This window comes from Ischnura elegans, chromosome 8, assembly GCF_921293095.1.
Source record: "Ischnura elegans chromosome 8, ioIscEleg1.1, whole genome shotgun sequence".
Taxonomy (NCBI): domain Eukaryota; kingdom Metazoa; phylum Arthropoda; class Insecta; order Odonata; family Coenagrionidae; genus Ischnura; species Ischnura elegans.
The window spans coordinates 72,278,833-72,302,596 of NC_060253.1; the positions used below are offsets into that span (position 1 = coordinate 72,278,833).

General features: G+C 36.6%; 1 protein-coding gene across 1 annotated transcript in view; it reads right to left on the reverse strand.

Moving 5' to 3' along the window:
* Positions 1–23,764, reverse strand: part of LOC124164435 — a 525,330-nt gene that overhangs the window by 13,022 nt on the left and 488,544 nt on the right. The gene's annotated exons all lie outside the window — the stretch shown is intronic.

The window sequence follows — 23,764 nt, forward strand, 5'->3', positions numbered from 1 at the left end:
AAATAATTTGTTGTTATGGCTTTATATAAATATCGTCCCTTTAAAAGATCGCAGCGCGGCCATCGCATTTTGGTGGCCTATTTTTGAACTAATCTCCATATGTAATTTTAAATTCTGAATGACAATTGAGATACAGTAAAAATCATAAAGGTGTAAGAATATTGCATTTTCATCTAGTGCTGAGTTATCCTGTAAATTTCAGCTTGACATCTAATCGGTAAGTGGGTTAACATTGAGCTTGAAGATTTATCCCGGACAATATGACAAAAAAACAAAGCGAGTTTATTGAATCGTCATATAATCACATCAATATCGATGTTTCCAAATTTAAAGCCTGGTTGATCGCGAATTAGAACACCCAAAACACCTCACTTGAATTATAATCTTATATAATATTATTTTACGATTGTAAAAAAAAATGAAATAAAAAAGCGTATGTTTCGCCGATGTTTGAAAAAAAAAGATCCTTTGAGTAGAGCTATAAGAGATCATATAAAAATTAGTGCTGTAGAAAAAAATAAAAATGCGCTAATTATTCAATACGTTTTAGTTTCGCCATTGAAATATTAATGAAAAGGTTTTACGATGCGTTATCGCATATATCCGTGTTGATCGAGCATCCAACGCATCCAGTAATTCATTTGCCTTGCACATTGTATTTCGTTCCTCATTATATACGTGGATGCTAAAAATAAGTGTGTAAGCGTGGTACTCGAGGGGATTGGAACCCTGGTAGAAACGCCAATATATCAGAATTTGAAAGTTGAATTCAAGAAAATACGGTCCTAAATGAAAATAAAATACCGCAAAGAAAAAAGGCGCTATATAAAAGTAATATTACCAGACAAGATATTACATACGCAATACATATAGACTCGACAAGATGAAATGATTGAGAAACGCTAGACTCTTCGTGACATTTCATTCTTAACAGATTAAGATTAATCGAACAACAGCAAAAACGTGCAAATGATGTCAGCATAAACATAGCACGTACGGAGTATATCATGAGAGTAAGGATGCCATTGACTATTGTGAGATTCAATAAAAATTACAAAAAAAGAATAGACAAGTATATCTACGAATTTGATCAATATTTCCACAGGCCCTCTAAACTTAGAATAGCGAGTAGCTTTAGCGATATCCAAAAAACCTTCCTTATCAATTATTCAATATTCTTCCTTATTTATCTCATGTTTTACACTGTTTTCCGTTCCTCCCACCTTAGGTATGTCTTTTTATTTCAATAAATTCCATGCAAATCTTAGAGATAAGTAATGATTTAACTTCCCTTTAATTTCAGATGAATTTCCCGGGCAGTTAAAACAGATAACTCTAGTTTCCTAGGATTAGTGAATAACTATAAAAATTACCATACATTGCCGCAGGTTTTTTGGATACTTCGATTCAAAGTGACTTAGCTTCGTTCATTATCAAGGGAGGCTTTTGTAAGGTCTTCATTGCGGGTTATAAAGAGAAAAAAACCCGCAGGAGTGAACTGCTTCTAAATCAACTACGACTTTTCTGGGTCATATGTAAATTACTGACACATATCTCTACTTGTATGGCATCGAGATTTTCTTAAGTTCCTTCTAAAGTTTCTTAATAAGTTTATTATTCCTCATAACTCTTGCAGAATCGTCTAAAAAAACGATCAACTCCATAACTTTTCCTTGCTTAGATCGTGTTCACCCATGCATCTTTCCAAACGCACGAGTGTTTAACATACATTGAGGAAACTTAGGATCGTGGAGTTAAAAGTTTTCGAATTTCGGCATTCCTTGACTGCAAATAAAATTCTCTTGGGAGGTAGGAAGACACCTTGAGTCACATTCCGGAAGTTGACTGAACGCATTATTAATGCCTCTAACTGGAGAGGGTAAGTTATAAAGGCTGTTGGAGTTGGCTTGGAGTTAGCGGAAGATATAGTGCAACTATAGATTAACACCTACTACTCTCAATAAAGGATAATTCCGACGCATGGTAAGTTATCAGGCATGATTAATACCGTTCGCTTAATATGGCGTTCTAGGTCATCGAACAATATCCCTACTCTCCTACAAAAGAATACATCATTATAACCAGCAACAAAGAGAAATAAAATAATGACATTTTAAAGGTATTTAGCCTCCAAAATCTAAACTCATCGTGAACCATAACAAAAAGTTAATAGCAAAAAAATTCTATGACAACAAAAAACAATAATGACAGAAAACCGTTTCCTAAAAACATAATTTACAGTGTAGGAAAATTAATGACATGAAAAACTTTTTACGACATTTTGTCGTGAAATTTCACTAGATTCATAGATATAATAGATAATTCATCTTTGGAGTTAACTTTGAATGTAGAAGTAATCATTTGTTTTCGAATAAAAATTAGATTAGAATACGACTTTTTAGCGATATTGTACTCCATAGTACTGGTAACGGGATGAGCAGTGAGCACTGCTCATCCCGTTACCAGTACCAGTTTTCATTGAGCACCAGTGCGCTTCACCTTCGAAATATTAACGCAAAGGTTTGGTGATACGTTATCGTATATCGGTATTGATCGAACATCCAAAGAATACGCTAAATCATTCACTTTGCGCATTGTTCCTGAAGGAGGTTGCGCTGAGGCAACGTGAATAAAAACTCTATTCATACGTCGTTTCCACGTTGGTGACAAAGTGTTAACCCCAATGGTAACGTGAATGAGGCATAAGATATGGAACATTTCAGGGGCGCTGCTCAGAATTAAGGCTGGGGGGGTAGGGTAGAGAGGTGCGAGTTTAATAAATTGCGGAATTCATGGAGATATGGTTCAAAATGCTGAGTTTTACGGCTTTCTGGGCGATATTTTATTAATCCTTACTCCATTCTTTAAGCAATATCAATACAATTTAGTAAAATGGATTAAACTAAAAATTTTCTCTGAGCTCTGGCTGGGGGGGATTTATCCCCCAAAAACCTTCTCAAAAAGGCAGAATTTTCAGCGACCATGTGCACTATTTCTGGCCAGATGAATTGGCATCAACCAAATTCAATAGGGTGGTTTCCTATTAATTTTTTATTGCCTAAATCCAAAGATTATTACTCCTGGATTACGTATTTCACGCTTTCAGATTTTTAAATGACGATATCTATTTTTCGCGATTAAATGAAAAGTGAAAATTTTCTAGAGCGCGAAAACGCGACGCGTAAGTATGAATGCCGGGAAATCTCTCCGTGTGACGTATTTCTGGTTCCCGCTGCCGCCCTGTGAGGTGACCTTGAGGCGAGTTGAGCGCTGATACGACGCAGGCTGCTAGCGGGTAGCTGAGTACCCTGCTGGCTGGTAGCGCTTGGCTTAAATAGGGATTATTAATACCTTATCAAATGAAGAAAACTTTCCGGCCTTAGCCAGTTTTAATAGGTGATTATTAAGACATGTTTCCCTGAGCTCTGCGCCTCATGCATGCATTGGTAACCTCAGACGACGTATAACTCCTATCTTCTCGTATAGAAACTAGGTCCCTCTGACGTCACGTGGAGTGGCATCGCATGGGCGCCAATCTGGCCCTTTTCAAATGAGGATAAAAATGGACCATTGCCATTCGTCTAAACTGGTATTTCTAAAACGAAATAATTTGTATATCATGAATACAGTAATGGTGGGTAACGAATCGTAATCAATGACTTTCGTTTTCTTTGATGAAGGAAACTACCCTATTCTCCTTCAAATCTATATTCTACTACCCCCATTTCCTTCCAACCCAGTACCCAAAATTCCCCAGTCGCTATAGCAATTGATGTTTACTCACACTTACCTCAGTCTAACTAATCGCTGAGAACATCATAATAACTTTTATTTTACGTACTGAGCTCGACCTCAAGGCTGAATTTACATGTATTTTACGGCGTGGATTTATACTGTAAGTCAAATGTTATTTTTCAACGCTAAGAGGCAAATACCTAAAAGGCAAAGGCAAATGCCGTAATTTTACGAATTTACGCCTGGTTGTTTGCAAATTAGAACACCTAAAAAACCTAATTAGCCACATCAATTGCTATTAAAGATGATATTTAATTACGATTTTGGATATAAATGAATGAAAGAAATGCGGAAACTCGCCAATTTTTGTCAAAAAAAAAGATCCCTATGAGAGACCACATTACGACTAGTGCGGTAGAATTTGTCAAAATTAAAATAAAAACGATAAAATATTTTTTATTAATTTTTAGTTTCATCCAAAGAAAATTTTATTTCTATGACTTAAGTTAGCCACCTAATACTATTTTAAATGATTTTATTTTACGATTGAGAACGTAGCTGAAATATAATAGCGGGTATTTCGCCAATTTTTGTGAAAAAAAGATCCAGTTAGAATACCTTAAAGAGTTTATATTAGGGCTATTGCGGTAGAATTTGTTGAAATCAAAATGAAAATATGATAATTTTTCATTACTTCTTAGTTTCAATCGATAAAAATTTTATTTGAACGACTTACACTTTCCACTTAAATGACTATTTTAGATGAAATTATTTTACGATGGTGAACTCAAATGAAATGATAAATAGCGGACATTTCGCCAATTTTGGTCAAAAAAGATTCCTTAAAATCCCTTTATGAAATCATATTAGAACTACTACGATAGAATTCGTCAAAATAAAAATAAAATTTCGTTATTTTTTCATTACATTTTGGTTTCATATAATGAAGATTTTATTTTTATGAAACCTGTGTGTTTTCATTAAAGACAACTAATTCTAATGAAGACAAAAAAAGCAATGGGAAACATTAATATACCAGAGGAATAGAAAAAATAGGTTAGAAAAATAGCGGGTATTTATTTCATAAGTACTTAATATCTTTCAAATATAATAATGATATCTTTATTATATGATATTGCAATAATAATAGTAATATCTTTCAAAAGTAATACCTTAAGTATCCCTAGGAGAGATCATATTAGAACTAGCGCGGTAGAATTGGTCAAAATTAAAATTTGTAATTTTTGGTAATTTTAATTTGGCATTAATGATAATTTTTCATTGCCTTTGGTTTCATAAAACAAAAATATTATTTTTATTATCCTTGTGCTTTCTCATCATAACTATATTTAAGGTAACCAACACGAACGAAGGCAAAAAATAATAGACAACAGTACCCAATATACTTGTTCAGAAACGTTTGCAACATAATCGACGGTGGCCTTCAATTCCAAAGGAAAAAAAATGTGTTTTGACTTCCCTTCCTCAAGTTGGGTGCCTAGCAAAAGCGGTCTACATTTATCTCTCCAATTCCAGCCGACCCAGAGTATTTCCGATTACGAAGTGGAGAGAAACGGTATGAAAAATTGATGCGAAAAGCGCTCGGGGAAAGCGGGCCATCTCTTTTTAGAATATATATATACGGGGCTCGAGTTGATAAAAGTTTACATCCGCATGGGGAAAGGGGGAGCTTACTTGTTTTCGGTCCCGAAATGTGCTGCAGTGCGGATGGCGACAGCCATCTCGACCTCAAACGTTCGGGGAAAAATTAATTCCACGACGGCCTTTTCCACGGACCCCACGGAATTCCAGGGTGCATAATGCCCCCTAGATTAACGCATCACGAGTCGGCTTAAGGGAGCGCATCACTCCCGCTCCAACGATCGTGTTTAGTTTTTTATTTCGTAACGTATTACCTGTGTAAAATTTACGCTACCATCTTGAAATTTTCAGAGTACAGATATCGTTGCTCAATCAGTTTCCTAGCACCAATGCATAATTATATTTATATCTTATTTCGAGGTAAACAGCCTATCATAATAAAAAATAAAGTCGACCAGTGTCTTTTTTGCAATAAATGTGATTCGTTTGCACTGAAAAAAGCCCTGATAGGGATATAAAAATATACCGAAATGTTGGCCAACATTTTTACACTCAATCCTTAAAGAATTTACACTCCAAGACACTAATCAACGTTTAAAAAATGAGGTCAAGTGAAAGAAATAACTCAATAAAAATTAATACTATTATTAATATCGTGGCAATTCGAATTAAAATACAAAAATCCTATTACCTTGCAAAAATGGGCCACGAATTCTTTGATGCCCTTGATGCCTAAGTACAATATCCGTATTCAACAGAACGCCGTTAAAATTTTAGTATTCACTCAGACCTGAAATAGAAATTTTTTATGATCTTTCAGCAGACGAGTAAGGAATATTAGAGTAATAAAGAAAAAGAGGTTTTCTTCGTTCGCCCATATCCTCAAACCCTTAATAAATCAAAGACTTGTCCATGTCCACTTCGACAATTGCAAATTTTTTTTCATGAATCCTCGTTACATGTTACACAACATCCTGTCTGACACAGTTGAATCTGCTCAAAACTTAAATATGAAAAAAATGAAAAGTTACTGCCCATTTAAAGAGTTAGTGACGGTATTATAGAAATAAACGGAAATTTAATGGCACAAAAAATTCAGTTTCTTTGTTAAAAATCGATACTGTCTATTTTTCGTCGCAAATTGCTAAAAGTTTAGCTTGCAAACACCACCGTAATATAAAATTGGCGAAGGAGCACAGACCACCGGAGCTCTAAATATCAACTCGATGATGAAATAATGCCTGGAAATCCTCTCCACTTTATTTTTCAAAGCGGTATTTTGATGATTATTTGCGTCGGATATCGAAGTCAAAGATTAAACACCATCCTGTGTTCTCAACTTCTAAACTACGAACGATCTACTTCTTTCCATTGGCTATATTTTACAAAAAAGAAACAGAGACGCTCTCTTCGCTTCTCATTTTTTTTTACAGCTCACCATATTTCCTAACCTCCGCCGCACCGGAAAAGAAGACGAGAGAAAAAGGGAGTATTCTGTCTTCGGGCGACGCCTCCGTGCACTTGACTCCCTTCTCTTCCCCGACTCCTTTTCCTCACCAGTTCCCCCAAAATATTCGAAGTTGACGGAAAAATCGCATACACGGATATGGGCTCGAAGATAACCCTGTGGTTCTAAATTTTACACTTGTTTCTACTACCAGCGATGCATCTGATTAGGGCACCATTTGGGCAAGGACACCTATTCTCTAACAATGGATTTTTCTATATTGTTACATTTGAAATCGTCTGCCAATGACCAAATATGAAGTTAAATTTTAGCATATTGCAACGAAATATATAGGGGATTTAATTAATTTAGTTTCAGTCCCACCTGTCCTGAAAGTTTTTCCATCGTGGCGACTACGTGGAAATGAACCGGACCCATTGTGCTAAATATGTTATGTGCGTTCCTGCAATGACTTTTTTGGGACGGCTTCTTACCTGACCTACTCAAAGTAACCTTCGGGGCGAAACTTTGAGTGAATGACCTTTATTCAACATCAAGTAATGCTTCAAGAAGCAAAAAAATGCTTTCTGCGGGAGTGATGGGTGTTCTTAAGATTTCCTACGTTAACATTTATAATGTCAACAGGAGAGGTAATACCTACATAGAGTGCAATACGTCGCATGGTAGCTTAGTTCATACTGCTAAATAGGGCGCATGTTAAAGGTTTTCAGCAATGTCTGCGGCGCGGTGTTGGGCGAAGAGCGATTCATTGATCTTCAATAATTTATATGGAGAATTCGGCACCCGCGAGGAATAGCAATGAGAAATTATGAAATTGATAAATCATATTATCAAGAATATAAATTTAGGTAAACACCCCTGATATTTTCGTGAGCTCTTCTCGGGCTCTACACCTGGTTAATTCAGTCGTATTGATCGACGTTTCGGAAAACGACTTGTCTTCCATTCTCAAGACGTGTTAATGTCTGAATGAGAATGGAAGAGAAGTCGTTTTCTGAAACGTCGGCCAATGTGACTAACTTAACCTGGTGTAGAGACCGAGAAGAATTTGAATATTATTAACCAGGAAATGTTAAAATCGTTCATTAGCCCAGTAATAGATAGTTTATTCTTGAAATTCGGATCGCTCAGCGTCCAGAGACGCAAAAGGCGACTTTAGTAAACCCACTTAAATGTGCGGAGGGTGTTTACACATTTAGTGGCTGACTGGATAATTCTGTACTGTAATATTCATGGTCAAAAGTATCGCACTCACGCCTACGTATCGCACATCCTTCTCCGAAGAGTGGCTGTTGGACTGTGGGTGGAAAGTTACAGTGACACGCTCTCTTCATCGATTTTCTCCGCGGGTAAAATTTTTTTCATCGATTCGAAAAAGAGTCTCGGTTGTTTCTCTTTTTACGTCGACTTGCTGACCGTTGCCGCAGCGGAATTGCCCGAAGAATGGCGGAGAAAAAATGTAAATAGCGGAGTCCGCAATCGTAAGAGTTCGAAGCTTGAAATGGGGTCATCCGCTATTAATTTTTTTACTAGCTTCTTCAACACGACTGATTTGGTCATGAGAATTATTGGTTTTTGAAAAAGAAAACATAAAAAATGTATCTAATCGTTTTCATGCTAGAACGGAAATGAAAACACAAGTGTGGAAACAATCGTTTCTAAGGATTGCCAACAGATGATTAGGACTGGTCATGATCTATCACCCAGGTAAGCTGCCCTCGAACTTAGTATATTAAAACAGTATAATGAGGAAGAAAATATTTTCAACAAATGCTTAAATTGCACGATAGGTTTCCATTTGATATTTTCTGGTTTCAAAAACTTTTTAGTATTAAATATTCAAATCCATCTAAAGATAATTCAAAGGGTAATGAAACCGATGGTGCAAATAAGGCATTTGTTGAAAATTGCTTTTACAAAAAATAATTAAACAATCTTCCGGTTTAAACTTCATACACCTCTTAGATGTTAACACATTCGAAGAAAAAGCAGTACAATGCTCTTTAGCATATGAATGAAAATTGTTCATTTGCTAAAGAGCATTGTAATACTTTTTCTTCGAATGTGTTAACAACACAAAATATCTGATGATGGAAAACTTACCAAGCCACCAATATTCATTGTAACATTATTAGGTATCCTTGCAAAGCAAACAGTAACCCAGTAACTACCTTGGGCATCATGATCATTGGCAAGACAAAAGGAATATTTAAATCCAAGCAGTGTACCGATGGTGTCAGCAACCCACACATTTACAACTCCAGAATCAAGGATTGCACTTTACACAAGGCCAACAATTCTGGAGTGTCCCAGCCAAATGTACGAATTTTGCCGCCGAAAAGGCAAATTTGCGTAAAAATATAAAAGTCCAGTCATCGCATCTATGTCGCATTTGCGATTTTCACGCATCTCTAGACTTTCCATATAAAATCACCCAATATAGATAAATTTTGTTGCTCGACATTTTTAATTATCCTGATTTTTTATCGTTGGTTCCCTACAAGTGGAAAATCATAAAACACCATTTGAAAAAAATTACAAGCCATACTTTTTTATGGCAGCCCTTTTTAAAAGGGCGGCTGGGCAAATTTTGATAAAAAACGTGGTTTGCATATATTTAATTTCGAATCTATTTGAAATATATCTCAATAACTTAAAAACCAGTGTGTTCATCATGAAAAAAAACTGTTGGAAATCATGTTTTTAATTTTTCTATCATAAAAGACAGTCAGTCAAAATCTTTCAGTAAAAACTAGGGAAAAAATTGTCAATACTAACTTTTTAACGCCGTAAATTCTTATGAAGGAAACGAGACTCACATAAAATGTTATTTCTGAGTTGAATACTTAAAAAAACTACTTGCAGTATAATTTTAGCATTGAGAATGCACTCCTTTTTTTCTAGAGCTTGTCAAACAATGCCGAAAGCCTTTTAACGTCCTTTTCCGCAGGTTAATATCTAAAAAGGGACTGAATGAAAACAAGTGTAAATTTAACAGAATGTTCTTCATTCACATATAAATAAATATCTCACAAAAAATTATGACTGAGACTCCACTACATTTAGCGTAGTGTAGCAGTGAATTTCAATAAAAATGTAACCACTTTACACGCTCCTGCAGTGCAAACAAGGGCTAGTGCAGTGCAAGTTATCACTAACGGGCTTGATTAAATAATTACTAAAACAATGAGTTTTGTTTAAACCATTAAAATTACATTTAAAATTACATCTATAATGATTATTTACAAGTAAAAATATTTTGCATGGCCTGCATCGTAACCGCCATCTGTTGTACCACAACGCACTTGCGGGAGTAAGCTGCATTACGTACAAAATGGGAATCTTGTGCAGTAGTTGTAGGGAATCAATGATAAAAAAATCAGGATAATTAAAAATGTTCAGCAACATTGCCTGGATGATTTGAAATGGATTGATCCGGATTCCTTAAAGCATGTTTCTGAATTTCCCTAGTATTTCTAACAGCATGTTTAGCATGTTACAGCTTAATTGGCAGATCGACATCATAAGCAGGAAATAGTGAATTACGTGCGATGTATGCACGATTAGGGAGGGGTTTTACCTTCATACATATTTCCCGTGCTACAGGTGAAATGCAGTTAAAAATATGCACTGCTTACAGTTAACATAAAGCTCCCAATACTTTTTAATGGGCCATTCATTTAATATAGCTAGAAGCTCTTAGCTGAAACTCATTGTGCCGGGGAATTATCATTTTACTGGAGATTACAGAAAAATACTTGTTTTTACCGCTGCAACTAAAAAATAACTTCTATGATTCTTCTAATTCCTCTTTTCCAGAGCATACTGAGATTTTCCGCTGGATAATTCATTGAAATTTAAAGGGTGTACATTACGTGCTCTTGCAATCTACATGCTGGTGATTGATAACCCCCGGCCAAACACCCACGAGGTGACTATTAGGGTATTATATAGATGTAGATTTAACCAAGAATTTTGCAGGTCGTTTAGATTCGATTAGTTCGATTACATCTCGGTAAATCCTGAAGTGTAGGCGTACCAAAATTGACTCGAGGACGAACATCCTGTACCATTCTTTCGATCGAACTTTTTGAGGACTTATAAGCGACATAGTATGGGAAGAAATGTGCACGATTTTTTCCTCCATTGGGTTCCTATTTTTATTCCGGGTCGAGAGGAAAACAAAAGGCGCTATTTATAGCCCCTGTGCTGCGTCGCACTATTTCCTCCTGCACCGCAGGGGAGTCGAAAAGTTTCGCGACGGCTTCCGCTGAGCCTCTACGTCAAAACCTTCACACGTTTTCTTTCGTTTCTATTGCAAACCTCTGTGCTACTTGAACATAAAAAAAGTAAGAAAGAAGTGTTCCGTTGTTTCCTAGAAGGGAAAATATGTTTTCCTTCTATCAGGTACTCGACTTTTCTCAAGTTGAGAGAAGCACCACGCCTGGAATGGCGATCGCTGGTTATTGTAGTGATTTATCCATTTATTAAATTAATCGCGGCATAAGCTAGTACGACCAGTTGCAATTTTTTATTTGTCAATTTTTATTTTTTGAACTTACTGCATTTTCACTGTTTTTTTCAATACATTATCAGTTCTTTTTAAACATCATGTGACCTTACTTCTTTTCATAAAACCCTTTGCACGATTCTCACCTTTCCTGAGTAGTTACTAACAGTTTAGATTTCTGTGTTTGTGTATATCTGTTGTGTAGCGATGATAGCACCTGAATGGTCCCATCTATAGTACATAGCACGCATGCAAAACTACCTTGACCGGTAAAATACGTCAATGAAAATAACTCAAGTTAGCGAAGAAATTAGCGGATCTCGCTAGAATTTTTGTAATTTCTCCTAATGCCTCGTTCAGATTACGATTGTCCGAGAGATCGTCCTAACGACAGTTGGCCGAACTAACAGTGTGAATACATGGCTTGATAATAGCTACCGTAGTTCCGAACGTTGCCATTTTACGATGGTTAGGCATTCTAAGACCGTGGGTTAGGCGCTAGGAGACCGGAAGAGGAAGCGACAAGAGAAAGACGAAAAGTTCGTGAAGCTCCCTTCGCTCTATTTTTTTCATTAATTTATACAAGCAAGGAAGAATGTGGGCGGAAGAAAAAATATTCGTTAATTGCACGTTGAACAGTTGAAGGCCTATCTTGACCCTGCATACCTCAACAGCGTTGCCAACCCAATTTCTCGTTCACTTTAGACTTCAGCTTTAGAGGGCAGCACAGGTTTTAACCATCGTTGTGTGAATGAACGATAGTTTCAACGATTGTTGGAACAATAGTAATCTGAACAATGCAGGAGTAATTAGCGGATCTCGCTTAGATTGTTGTAATACCTCCTCATGGCCAGTGGCGGATCTATGGTATGGCTAACGAGGCCGAAACATTGGGTCCAAACACACACTATGTAGAATCGAAGTGTTTGGTGGTTACCACTTTGTACAAAAGTGTTTCGTTTAATTTAATACATATTTACCTTCTTTAACGAATTGAAATACAAATTAGCTCCAAACTTAAGGCCTATTTTACAGGCTTTTGGTATGCTACAGTCCAGTGGTAGATCCAGAGAGGGGTTAGGCCCCCCCCTTGGATATCCAATATACACTAGATAGAATCGTAATCTTAGCCCCCCCTTGTCCCTATCCTGGATCCGCCACTACTCATGGCTAGCTTATTTTAACTAATCTTCAGCGATCATAGAACCTGAATTTCCACACGCATAACATAGTATCCCTTTTCCGACAAAAATCCCACACATTACCTATTCGTGAAACTGAGTCTCCGTCAAAATTTGTGCAGGGCGGGAGCATGTGGGTTCGGTGCGACACTGGTGTGGCCTTTGAAAAAATTATGAGGGCCACCGCGCTGCCTTGTCGTGTTACATGTTTCATTCATCACCCGCATCTGTTCATCTTTCTCTCTTGAAATAGGGCAGGCACATCACCCACATCTGGTCCGAGGTGGTCTGAAGGCCTGGACTCTATATATCCACCTATAGAGCCCTTAATTATGGCGTCAATGTGAGAAAAACCGGCGCTGCAGGTGTACATGAAGTGAAACATGGATTGAAAAAAATGGCGCATCTCTAGCCTGCATTCACTACGCGTGCATAGATCACCTTAAACCAGTGGGCCTTGATTTAAAAATTCTGCAGAGTTGACAATTCGTATTTTCGCAGCCAACATTTTCGAGATTACAGATTTTTTAATGAAATTTTATTAATGTCATGATGGTCAATTCAAAAGTAATCTTCTAAAACAATAGTTTCGCTGGGATAAAAATGTATTTATTAAAATTACTTTTGCATTATAGAAGAATTTGGGTGTAGTAATAACTTATTTGAATGACTGCTACGTAATTTCCTAGAAAGAAGTAACCTCAACTATATACAAAAATACTAACAAAATGACGTTGATACTGAAGACCATATAATACCTCGGTAACTCGGCTTTTAGTGAAGGCTATCGTAAGAGCTACATGGAAGGGTTTATTGAAGCATTAATAATTTAGTTACATCAAGTTCTGCAAAAATAAATTGGATGTAGCCAGGTAATACTTATAAAAATTGGCGTTATAAAATAAAAACTAATTTTCGATAAACTTCGAACTAGGATTGGAAAATTACTTCGAAAATATTTCGACTGACTCTGGCGTTATACAACTGACATCTAACTAATTGTCAAGAGAAGTAAAAATGAAGCAATATTAATGTGAAAGATAGAGAAAAGTCGTTAAAAATGCTTAAGGGAAATACGGATCGTAAAATAGTATATGCCATATAAATTACTCTCCCATATTCCCTTGTTTTTAGTTGTCATTTCCCCCAAAGTAGAGCGGGATTGATTACACTTGCTTTGATGAAGGTAGGACAGGCATCCCAGCTTCAATTTTTGGCTTGATAGAATATCAGATTGGACTGGCATTATGGGAAGGGTTTTAACTTGGTATATATTTCCCGTGCTATAGGTGAAATGCAGTTAAAAATATGTATTGACTATAGTCAACATTTCGCTCCCAATGCTTTTTAATGGGCCCATCATTCAATCAAGCTAGAAGCTCTAAGCTGAAACTGATTGTGCCGCGGGACTTTCATTTTACATGAAAGTACAGAAAAAATCCCAGTTTTTACCCCTGCACCAACAAATAACAACTATGCCTCTTCTAATTCCTCTTTTCCACAGCACACTGAGATTTTCCGCGGTTTATTTCATCGAACTTTACTGAAAGATGTACGCAGATTCACGATGCATTTTTCATCGGACGCTTCGCATTTTATATTGCCATTGAAAACACCCTGATATAACACCATAAGTTATAGGAGTCTCAAGAACTGCGTGACCCTTCACATGAAGGCTTTGTGATACGCAAAGTCAATAAAAAAGTTACTTTTAGAGTAGATGCTTCCACGACTAAGTAAGTTAAGACCGAATGAAATGGTTTAAAAGCTTTGCAATCAAAAATAATTACCTAATCAAATAACCAATATTCACCAATAGGTTACTTTTATCAGGTAGGTTTAATTAGATTTCCGGTAATATTAGAACATAGATGAATTTTCTCCCAAGTTCCATGTTAAACTCGAATTCTTGTCCATAATTTAAATAAAAGCTAGTAGCACTTTTTCACAATATACTAATGCGGTTCTGCTCACAGAGCCATCATCTGGTACAAGACCCTCCGTAACGCGTCGTACGCATTAAAATATGTGTGCAACCAGCTTTTATGTAATTATGCCGAACTTCCACCATAAAACGCCTGAATCTGTTGAACTTATTCTTGTCCATAAGAAACTAACCCCAAGTACCTACTATGCAAGTTTCTCTTAAATTATGGCGTATTTTTAAACTTATTTTATTAAGCTTGGACTAGTCCCAGATGAAGCTCGAATAAGAAAATGAAACATTGCAATCTTCGAGTTAATTATATTTTCACAATTTAAGTGATAGTGAACGATGACATCAATTTCATATTCCTTTCCTCGTGGGAAAAATGTTCCAGTACTTTCGACAGCAAGGCTTAAAAATTCATAGCGCTCCCACGAAGGGAATGTATATCGAATGCCAATAATGAAAATATCACTTGAGAGGCAATCTTGCGATATGGAAGAGAGCCCCAGGGTACCGGATATCGAGGGCCATTAATTTCACAATATCTCGTAGTCGTGACGCAAATGCGAGTTTAGTCCGATAACGTTAAATATAACGCAAAAACGATCCAAGGAAATTAAATCGGGGCATCAAAACGTTTGTGAAAATCAATTTTAATTCTTAAATTTATGGCTGTGGGAGTTCCCTTGAAATGGAAAAAAATTCTCCTCAGGACTTATTCTTTTTTACCAATGGAAGGCAATTCTACCAAGTGTTTTAAGAAATAAAGAACATTAAATGACCAATATTTCCATTTTTATTGTTCGCAAAATAGATCAACAGAGGATGCCTGAGTATTTTTTCCTTCATTAAGAGATTAATCTGTATGAATTTTTTCATACATGGTGGACGTCAATTATTACTAAAATTTATCAACACATTAGATTATTCCGAGGTTATTGGTGTCAATGTTTAAAGGAGCGATTGAAAAATTGGTGCCTTAATAACTTCGGAGCTTAGTCACTTTAAAAAGGTTGACACAGAAAAGTGCCGCATTATAGAGAAAAATAAAATTTTTCCCCCAACTGAGGTTTTCAAATTATGTTTACGTCGCAAATTATGTTTCGAACGAAATTTATTTTCTAACGACATATTCTAAATAAAATAATGAAAGTAATTCAATAAATATGTCGACCATAATTTTCATTATTGATCATTATTCTAAAACAGAAGAAGTAGCATTAACTTCATCCCCTTCCGCTCAAATCTTAAAATATATACATTACGACACCCGAAAGTTTCGAGATAACCTTCAGATCACTTATTTAATGCACAAAACATAACCTACTTTCTGGTGATTAAAAGATGAGTTCTGTAATTAATGTCACAATATTTTGTGTTAATATGAAACAAAAAATCAGCCAGGAAAATTCAGAAAGTTTAAATATACATTCATTAAGCCGCCGCCAGTTTTATTTTACTGTTAGTTACATTTGAATTTGAAAAATAAATAGACCCGTACCTTTCCCTTTTACGATCCAACTGTTTCAATTTCTCCAGCTGTTCGCCAAATAAAAATCGGCGGTGGCTGTTGTAAGAGATTCCGTACCTCATTGAAAAGTTCTTCCTGAACAATCAAATGAACCAGAACTCTGATGACGCCACCAACTCATGAATGCAATTTAATTTAGGTAAGTTATAATTAAAATGAAGGTGAATTACATTTTTAATATTAAAAAAATACTTTTTAAATAAATTTGGGAAAGTACTATAGCATAAATCAGCCATGATAGCCAGCCAATTAAGCAAAATATATTTTAAGTCATTAAAAAATATTCAAATAAAATATCCTCACAATGCATCAAATCCTATACGTTCAAGTTAGCTTCGATCCTAAGCGGACTATTGGTTCACTGTCATAGAACAGTATCAATTACGTAGAAGAAAATAGAGGCAAATGAATGATAATTTCAGCAGAGGTTGCAAAATATTTGAGGGAAAATATTCGCGAGGACAATTTACATAAATCGATGGCACCCAGACGAAACAGAACGTGCAAAAAATTCCCAAGCTGCCACTTTTACACTGAAGATACATTTTGAAAAAAATTATTACGCTTGGCAAACTGCTTTTTATTGGCTAGCCCAAGGATGTCACATCCCTTATGCAGGGGAGGCCCTACATCATAAAAATTCGAGGAAAAACTCGGATGGCCCCTGCCCTGGGGAGCGAGCACCATCTGTTGTAGGCATGGCAAACTAAAGCAAAAATGGGAAATGGTTATGGGAGGGACACGCAGTTTGCTGACCAAAATATCTGGCAGTGCATGCATCTCCTCCACAACATAACAAAAAAATGCTTCAACTTAGGGGCGTGAGAGGAAATAATTTCAAAAATAAACACGATGCAAATATTCCGTAAAAATTAAATCACAAAAAAGCACATTTCTTCTATATAAGTAAAAAAAATCCAGCAGATACCATGGATGAATTTTTGCGCTGGACGGAAGAATGCTTGGTAAGAGGGAGAGGGGGAGGAAGAAAAAAGATGCATGGATAAAATGAAAAGGAGTAGGCCTTATTATGAGTTTAAAAGGGAGGTCCTAAATTGCGAGGAGGGAATGGCCGGTATAATTAAAAATGCTCCATGTAATCTTAACTTCACCGGTACAACACTTGGATTAAAAATAATAGAAATTTTCGCAAGTTCCTTTTTAGATACACTACTTAGTAGCTCCATAAAATGAAAACGGAATATTGTAATTAATAGTAGTTCATGCTCGGTTGAAACACACAGATTTTTTTTAAATTTTAAAATTAAATATATTTTGCGAAAAACTACATCAAAATTATTACAACAAGAAAAAATTCCTCCACATCTCGCTATCATCTTCCACTCCATGGCATTCTCGGTCAATATTTATAAAAACTGTTGTTGCATCTCAATAGCGTGGTTTCATATTACTATTTTGCTGCCTAAATCGATAGATTAATACTTCTGGAGTATGTATTTCACGATTTTGGTTATTAAATGTTCTGTTCGATATCTATTTTTCGCTATTAAAAGAAAAGCGAAAAAGTTCAAGCGCGCGAAAAAGCGACGGCTAAGTATGGATGCTGAGAAAAGCCCGTGTGACGTCTGGCTGCTGCAACACATTAAAGTTGACCATGATGGAAAAATGTACAATATACCTATCCTGCAAGTTTCAACTTGATACTAAGAACAGTCTGCCGGCAACTGGATTAGGAATATAAACTCGGAAAAGCCAAGTTACTAGCCGAAATTCAAGAAAATATTTTTATAACTATTGTTATGAAAAAAATCAACTAACTATTCTTAAAAATAAACGTAGCGACCCTTTCTGCTTCAGAATATATTTTCATTCATGATGAACGAGCAAATTAAAAAAAAATTGCAAAAAAGTCTTCCTCTCCATTTGGCTAATTTTTCCAGAAATACATCAAAAATATATACGATTTTTGTGCGTGCGGTGAGCCCTCTATATATTATTACTCTATGGTTTAGTTAATTGGACCTGAACTTTTCAAGATTATAGCACAAGGTTTAAATGATTAATATGCCACGAAACACGAAAAACCACGACCGGATTAGCGGGAGTGATGCGTCATCAACATTGAAATAGGCGTAACGCTAAATTGAGTACAAGAACTCAGGCGGTAGAAATAAAGCCCGAGAAACTCGCCCAGGGAATTCCTTCCACCACCGCCGGAATGCCTCAACATTAATGACTCAAGAAATCTCCCACATTTAGATTTTAATTCACCCCTTGCCGACTTCAAGGGGCCGGAGTCTCATGTTCGACGGACGAGGCAGCATTTACGGCCGCGAGCGAGTGAATAAATTCCCACGCAGCTCACAAAAGCCGATGCAATTAAGTCCTGGGACTGAAGTTGGAGGGAGAAGGGAGTTAACTCGTCATTGGCCACACCCCGCTGAAGAAGGACGATAATTGTTTTAAAATAGCATGCACTTCCTTCGTGTACACCACTTTTTTTCATAGCTTTGAGGAAGGGAAGGAGATTTTCCTTTCGTGGCTAAATTTCATAGTTCCACAGACGTCTAGACCCCGTGTTATTTTTTCTGAGCTTCTCATTAATTGCAAGCCACACGCTTTTAGACTTGCCTCTACAAAGATGGGAGACCATGGTAGATGAAAACAAGAACAATGCACCCTCAGTGCATTGACCCTCCTCTCTTTATGGATCTTGATTCGAATACAAAAGGAAATGGTTTGTGTTAAACGTGCAATATCGTGTACGAGGAGCTATTTGAAAACGGTGAAACGAATATAACAACAGTATGTTATGGAAATTTTTGTTTTTAATATATAAAATTAAATTTGATTTTTGTTTAAAAACTACTGAGCCGACCTATGAATAGGCCATTCCAATTCTCCTTGATATACTGAAATAAGTAGGTGCAGTTTTCCACAAATTTATTTTGATCCGACCCCGGTTTCAATTTAACCAAATCATCTTCAAGATGCTGTTATGTTATATATCCCCGGTCGGCTAAAATTTATCTTGTGGAAAATTGCGCCAAATTATATCAATGTGGACTAATTTCTTCCGTATCTCGCAACAATATTCGGCTTATTCAATGTTAATAAGACCTATATTTTCATCTCAAAGTAAGAATATCAAGTGAAAATTCGACGGATTGAAGGGCATACTACTGTGCAAAAACAGGGAGTTTGAGGCGAGGATGATGAAAGTCCATGAAAAACTTTTGTGTGTGTTTTCGCATTTACTACACATTTTTCATTGGTTCTTTCTTACAAAAGGGATAAAAAGTACTCAGTCCACGTTGATTTCTTCTCATAAACGGCCCAGTATCTTAAAAGATACTCTTCGCTGACTATTTACGTTAATTTTTTTGCTATTTTTTTTACTTTTTATCGGACTTTGAGGCGCTAAATTCAAACGTCCGTGGCTTAGTGAGAAGTGAACCGGAATTGATGTGCAGAGTGGTAATATTTTTTTACACGGTCAGGTTGGTACGACTTTTGGGAGTAGGGATCAGTGTTCCCATTCTGAGAGGAATAAAATTTTTTCACCGTGAATTCCACGATTAGGGTGAGTGTTAGTTGAACCGAAGCCAAGGCAAGAGCTGTGCCTCAGCTTCCGATAATCTGAGAGAGCAGACGTCCGAACGGGCTCCTATCACAGTAATGCAGGCCATCGGATGAAGTGCAGCCACTAAGAAAAAGACAATGAAGGATGAGCTTGAACACTCTTTAATCTAACGAAGGTAAAAACAGACTCAGTCACTTCAAGGATTTTTTTATTTCCAAAATCCTTCCATTAATCCTTAACACCATTTCTCTCTGGGTGAGTCCATGCGATGGACCAGGGAAGTTTTCGCAATATTAGTCATTAATGAAGACAAAATTTAATGAATAAACCAGTAACGGACGATAATAGAAAAAAATAGTCATTAGATAGCTCAGGTATAGTGAACTTTTTATCAATCGAAGAATAAATCGTGGTTGCTGATTAGGTTTATTAAAAATAAGTGGGTTAAAAATCCTTAACAGTGTGCAGTAAATATGCAGTTGAATAATGTAATAATAAGTTTTTCCTGGATATACACAATTACTTATACCACTTTTTTTTATTTATATAAGAGCGCGACCCGGGTTTCAATGAATAATCATCATCAATTAGCGCCTGATGAGGATGATTATATAAATTAAAAAGTGGTATAATTAATTGTGTATATCCAGGAAAAACTTATAATGGAATACCACAAGGTTAACGCAGAGTTAGTGAATTTTGTTAATGTAATAATATTTGGAATAAGTTATTACGGAGGCTTCCGCGGTGATTAAATTGATCATTGGTTTCCGGGTCTTTCGACCCGAAGGCGGGACCTGGAACGCACCCGAAACTGTCTTCCACCAAAAATAAGTCGACGCGGAATCAACCCGGAAACCAATCATGAATTTGGAATAAGTACTCAAGAAATATTACAAGAAACCAGCTACATGGCTGAAAATAATTTCCTAAAGCAAAGGTAATCAATACTAGAACCCCCCCCCATTCTGTGGTTCTTCCAACGTGTTAACGTTAACGTTATTCTACAGTTATACCTACAGAGACCTCCATCCACCAATGGCTTTCCCGTATCTCTGTAGTTGTATCTTTTGTCACTGTCTCCACTCTGTACGCCTGTTTTCCATTCCTTCAAACATGTGACATTCTCCCCCAACCCTTTCTCAAAGGTATAAAAGTGATGTTTAAATGTAAGACAGTGTCTTGTACCAGATGATGGCTGTGAGCCGAAACACGTCGCGTCGTACGCATTAAAATATTGTGGAAAAGTGCTACCATCTTTTATTTAATTATGTCGAACTTCCGCCATGTAACGCCTGCATCTGTTGAACTTAAACGTAGAAGATGAAAATAATCATAGTAAAGTGATTTTTGGAATTACACTTTCAATCCGCTCGATGTAATCACTTAAACTTATTTCACCCGTAGTGCGCGGGAAAGTATATCACGTGATTATTCATTCCGAACTTGAAAACTTCGCAATATCACAAATTATTTTATTTTATATTTTATTTTATTCTCAAACCACCGGAAAAAGCTCATATTGGCCATTTTACATCAGGATATTCAAATTTAACAAATAAACGTACTCGTACAACCATGCCCTGGACAGGGGAAACCTACCCAGGCAGGAATCGAACCCGTGACCTCTTGTTTGGCAGGTGAGTTGGTGACGTTATCCCGTCGCCAACGAATTAAGGAGCAAAGTGATTTTCCTTAATAACGCTATCCCGACATTGGAATCAACCGCCACTGAATTTGGAAACAACACCAAGGCTGTCTCTTCCACTAGACTGAGCAGTGAGCAGTGTTTCAACTTATAAACGTAATTATAAGGAACTTAAGAGTCGTCCTGAAAGAGGAAAAAAAAAGGGTTTGGAAACCTAACCTTCCGGAAGAAGGAATTTCACCCAGAGTCTCGCAAGAAAATTAAATATTACGGGGAGACAGCCATTTTAAGGAGGAATTTTAATTTTAAATGCCTACTCGGCATGTGAATTTGAATAATCAGAGAAATAGCTCCTGAAAACCTATTAGAGGCGTCGGAGAGCGAATGAATGGCATGATTCAATCAACTGATTCCTTTGACGCGTTTCTCTTGTCGGAATTGCAAATAGATTCTACGTCACTTGCCGCCTGCGAATCAGCGCCTTGGAGCGTTCCGAGTGAAAGGCCGTAAGTCATCCGCTGCTGGTGCTTAACCTTTCATTCTATCTATCTGCAGCTAAGGCGTGACTCACGAATAAACAAAGGGAATTTTAAAGCGAGGAACAGGTAGCGGAGGCGGAGAAATGGCAGGATTAATTACGTCTAAAGTCCCGGATGAGTTTGCACTGGAGGCTTTGCAAATTAAAAGGGATATTAATCAATAGATCTTCAATGTTAACCGTATATTTAATGCAAAAAATGACGAAAGACAAGCAAAATTGATAACCCGAAAATTAAAACTTATCTCACGATAAAGGAAATCGAGGAAAAAAAACAGAAGTTGAGAATCAACAGTATGTAATTACTTGAATGTTGATTTTTAGCAAAAAGTAAACACTATTTGTGAAATATTGGATTTACGTAACAATTTCTATTTTCCACTTAATCAAAAACCGTATTTTGGAAGACAAAAGGGGCCTTATATTAATTTATTCAAAGATCAGAATGAATATGTCTCGAATACTGAAGCTTTCGTATTTAAATGAGGCCTATTGTCTCGTAATGCTGTCACGTAGTTAAATGTTAAAATGTCAATGCTAAAATCATACTTAAAGAACTGATGACAATAAGTAAGGAAATACGGTTTAGATACATGAAATGGGTTAACACCCATGTAAATTTTTTAAAATAAATACAATAATAAGTTCATATTAAAAAACAATTAGCGAAATAAATTTTGTTGGAGTGCTTTTAAAATTGGCTAACCGGCCGTTAACATTTCATTCCGTATAATGTTAGCAACTACCTAGAAGTGAATAAACAGTATGTGATTGGATTACATCTTCATTTCCATTTACTTTACAATGAAAATTGAATTCGCTATAAAATTCCCTGTCATTTGACAGTGATCTCATTAAACAAGATAATTCCTTTAAATAATTCTTATTCTACCCACTGGGCTACCAGGCTCCTCTGAGGCAACATGTGAGATGTGTATTATTAAGAGGACGTATCTTTCTTCCTCGAGTTATCATAACTTTTCATTGATCTCCTCGGTACCCATGAATTCCACACATAAATCATTCAATGCTGAATGTTGGTGAAAACACACTTCATTGGAAAACTCGCCTCCCGAGAGGAACCTTGGAGTCGACTCGCAGGGTGTTTTGTAACTTATAACAAACTATACATATATTATAGATATAACCATAATGCTACATAGTTTAGATACATCGTTTTCTACAATTTCTCATTCTTAGCAGTGTCACGGAAAATATAATTGCAAAGTGTGATAATATTTGAAAGAAGCACTAAGGAAAAATTAGGTGATCCCATCCACATGGCCGAAAATATTTTCCTCACGCAAAGGTTAACGTTACATCATTAACAGGAAAATTCCTTATAGAAGGTTATTACTGCCCAACGACTATGGCTAATCACAAAACACTAATACGGACAATGGGGTAGCCAGGAATTTCTTTCGGGGGCTGTCCAAAACCAGGGGTGAAAAGTTTTGAAAAATAGGGTGCTAAGTAGAGGGTGTTTAACTAATTTTAACACTTTCACAATAGAAAAAACTTCATTTTTCAAAGAAATCTTTTGTGAGTTCATGATTTTTCAATATTTTGTTTTCTTTTATGAAGGAAATTAATTGTATTTTTATATTTCAGGGGGTGTCCAGATCCCCCGGACCTTCCCCCTAGCTACGCCACTGAATTTGGATGAAAAAAAATCAATATCCGAATCAACATCTCCAGCAAATTGATCATTCAGCTAACGCTCGGTTTGAGAAAACGAGTTTCGCGTCACCAGCAGCGTGTACGAGTTCTCGATTGCGTCCGCCCACATGAAAGAAAGACGCCTCATATGATTATGCACGTATCTGGAAGAGTAGGGGAGAGGAAGGGGGAGGAGAATGAGAAGGAAAGTGGTAAGAGGGCGCCCACGTGGTTGAGTCATTGCCGCGGCCGCGTGGGCCGGAGAGTTTCCCGCACGCGTCTCTTGAAGCCCGCGAGAACCAATCTGCCTTCCCGCGAGCGAGAATCACACACGTGACACTATAAGACAGCAGTTCCCAACCTTTTTTTACCTCTCATACACCTTTCTATGTATATAACTAATATTGTACCTTTAAAA